This window comes from Vigna radiata, chromosome 7, assembly GCF_000741045.1.
Source record: "Vigna radiata var. radiata cultivar VC1973A chromosome 7, Vradiata_ver6, whole genome shotgun sequence".
Taxonomy (NCBI): domain Eukaryota; kingdom Viridiplantae; phylum Streptophyta; class Magnoliopsida; order Fabales; family Fabaceae; genus Vigna; species Vigna radiata.
This window is the reverse complement of record NC_028357.1, coordinates 12,037,152-12,041,122: the sequence shown is the minus strand read 5'-3', so window position 1 is coordinate 12,041,122 and position 3,971 is coordinate 12,037,152.

The window sequence follows — 3,971 nt, the reverse complement described above, 5'->3', positions numbered from 1 at the left end:
TATACCTTTGACTGAAGCACTTCAATAGATTCTTGTCTATGCAAGATGTATAAAGTAGTATCTGTGAGAAAATATAAATCTTGATGAAAAAGCTATTGATGAACAAGAAGGTTGCAATGACTCTTTGAAGAAAGAACACCCTCCAAAAGTGAAGGATCTAGGAAGTTTCACAATTCTTTGCGCCATTGGGAGTATGAAGATAGGGAAAGCTCTACTTAATTTAGGGTCAAGAATTAATTTGATGCCCCTATCTATGCTGAAAAAGATTAGTGGTCTTACTTTGAAGTCAACAAAGATTTCCTTGCTCATGGCAGATGGATCACCAAAGAAACCCTATGGTGTGGTGGAGGATGTTGTGATTCGTATAGAGAGACTTGAATTCCTGGTTGACTTTGTGGTGATAGAGATGAAGGAGGATGACAAGATCCTGGTCATTCTTGGAAGGTCGTTTATGAAGATGTCCAAAGTAATCATCAATGTTGATGATGGGGTAATTATGCTTAAAGACCGAGAAGAGAAGAAAATTTATGATGTCTTTAAAGAGAAGCAGATTCGAGTAAAGAAGATTAGTCACAAAGCTGCAAGGAAGGGTGCACTAGTGGTTAAACCTAAATCTGCAAAAATGGTCAATAAAGGTAATAATTGTGTGTTAATGCAGGTAAAGGAAGAAGAAAAAGTGGATAAAGGAGAGATGATTCACCGTGATTTAGAGGATGCACAACTCAAGCTTGGAACTCCTATTAAATTCAAGAAAAAGCTATGGGTATTGAAAGCTTTCAAAGGGAATGGAGTGATAGAGATTGAAGCTCCATATTCTAGGAGAGTCAAGAAGGTGGATAGGAAGGAGTTGATGAGTTGGTGTGATGAAGGCAAAGAAGACACCAACATAAAGGATGGAACTTGAGCTTTACTGGATCAAGCTAGTGATGTTAAAAAAGTGCTTTTTGGGAGGCACCCCGATGACTTAGAAACATTATTTTTATTTTGGTTATGTAATTTTGGATTGTGTTAAACATTATTTGTTGGGTAGCATCTACTGAGTGATGCTAGAAAGTTTATGTATTTATTGAAGGATACAGGAAGGTACACCTACTGATGGGTGTTGGTAAGGATTGCACTTACTGATGAGTGCTAGAAAGGTTCGGGTCAGACTCGTGACGTTAAACAAGCTCTACCTGGGAGGCAACCCAGTTGATTGATTATCTTGTTTAAATTATGTTCTAGTTGCATTTTAGGGCTTAATTGTTGCATATGTGAGGAGAGGTGCATAAAAATTGAAAATTGAGAGTTGAAATCAAGCGATACAGGTCTAATAATGCTCAAGGCGAATCAAAAAGAGGAAAATTTAAAACCGCGGCTCACCGCTCAGCGGTACCCAGCGCTGAGCGGTGACGTCGCTGACTTCAAATTGGGCTTTTAAGTTAGGACTCAGTGTTGGAGGTCCATTGCACCTTTTGAATAGCCTTTAGGTTTCGCCTAAGCGTCCCATTCTGACCTTTACTCTCATCTTTCATTTTCAAACACTCTCAAAGGCTCTCCCATCACTTTTCCTTTTATCCCACTTCTAGAAAACCCATTCTCCATCACTTTTGCAACTTTCCACCATCAAAGTTTGGGGTTTTCTTGAGAGCACTGCATTTAGGACTCATTCATCATCAATTTTCAAGAATTTTCGATTTCTATGCATGATTTGTTGAAATAGAAATGATTTGGACCGATTAAAATGTGTGATTAAAGGGTGGAACTATGAAATTTGCATTTGGGTGGAGATTAGAAGTTTTTAGGAGGAGTTTTGAAAAACTGTCGCAGTGGTGGCCTAGCAGATTGCTCTTTGCTTCTTCTTTTTTTGTGGTGCAGGTGGCGTTGAGGGGTCCTGTTTAGCCCTCAACGTTGATCAATGATGTCTTTGGACATGATTTGGTGTTTGCTAACACTTAATGTGTTTTTCTTTGGTCTTGTGAATTATGTTTGATGCAGGAATGGCTCCCTCATCAGGAAAGAGGGTTAAGACTTTAGGAAACAAGAGGAAAGAACCAGATAGGTTCTATTCCAGCAGGTTTATAACCAGGAGACATGAGCAACATCATCGCCTTGTTTAGGAGAGACAGTTATTAATGGAGAGGAAAGCAGGTTGGATTCCAGATTTTGCTCCTTAGTTTGGAGAGGAGCTTGAAGAAGGAATTAGGAGAAGCTGGCAACATACCCTGCACCGGCCAACATAGCAATGGTCAAGGAATTCTACACAAATGTCAACCATTGGGAGATTCACACTTCATGGATTATATGAGCTATGTGTGTGGTAAAGTTATAAGGTATGATCCTGAAATGATTAATAGGTTTCTGGAAACTGAATGGGAGGGTGAATAGTGCCATTATGAGTTGAATGTTCAAGAAGGCACTGACTTTGATGATAAGGAGAGAGTACTCTCTGTGCTTGGAGGGCACTTTTACAGGAACCCAAGTGGGGCTGCAATTCATATAACGAGGGCTAATTTGACACCGTTGGTTTAGTACTAGATGGCATTCACACATGCCAATGTGACCCCCTACTCACATGTTTACAATATAATTGTTCACAGAGCTATGTTTATTTACTGTGTGCTTAGAGGTATGAATATGAACATTGGCCAGGTGATTGCAAATGAGATTCAGAGTTGTGCCACAGTTATGAGCAGTAAAGCACCCTTGGGACATCCTTCTCTCATTACACACCTATGTCATGCAGTTGGGGTGGATACATCTACTACACCATTTGAGCGCCCTAAGAAAGCTATTGATGAAGCCTATTATAGGCAATACTGTGGAGGAGTTAAGGTAGCTCAGCCAGTGCCTCAGAGGCGACCTAAGAGGAGAGTTCCACTACCACAGGCTTAGGGAGATGCACCAACTCATGCTGTAGAGCCATTTCAGATGAGAGACATGTACATGTCTCTTATGGAGTCCAGATCAGAGTCACTTCACAGGGGACAGGTTGCTACTGCCGAGATGATCATAGGCATGTACAACACGCCTCCTACACATAGATGGACTATAGATGAATTTGATAATGTGGTGGCTTGGCCAGAGTAGATGCATGGCAGTAGATCTGGAGCAGCTGAAGCTCTAGAGATGGACGAAGATGATAATGATGATGATGATGATTTTGAGGATGCGGAAGAAGGAGATGAGGAGGACTCTGATGATAGCATGGGATGAGGAGCAGACATGGCATCTACTGATGGATGTCATCTATAGTAGAACAAGACTTTTCTTTCTCTTTTGTAATTTGAACTTATATTAGCTTCAGGAGTAGTGTATGTTTGAAGTACTTGGTATGATATTATATCTGATGTGTGGTTTGATTGATATTTGTGTGATGGTAATTATTAATGATGCTTTAATATGGATGATGTTGAGATTGCACAATATGATGTTATACAGGTGGTGGTCCACAAGCTATGTGAACAGATGCATGATGAGATTATGATTGTGATTATGATGTTGAGTAAGATGTGTATCTGGAGTGTGTGGAATTATGATTGAGCTTATGAGTGAGGTTTTGAACTCCAGAGTTGTTGATTGTGTAATTGTTATCTACTTGAAAGTATGAATGATTTTGTCCAATTTTACATAATTGATTGAATTGTATGCATGTGTCATGTGATCAAGGCCCTTTCTGAAAAAGCCCTTTCTTAGCCAATGCATGGAAATTTTCATCCCATAAAAGAACACCATGTGTTCTACCCTTTTTGAACCTAAGCCTTAAACAGGATGTGAAAACCTTTTATGAAAAAAATCTTTACCTTGAGTTAAGTTGAGTATTATTGCATGGTATTGATAAAGTCTCAAGTTTGGGGTTGTTGGGAAAATGGAAAAAGAAAGAAAATGCATTGACTTAAGGTGTTGAGCAAAAGATGAAAAGGATAGAAAAGATAGAATGCAAAGAAAGATAAGCTCAATGCAAAAAGGGAAAGTAGGGAATGAGATTGATT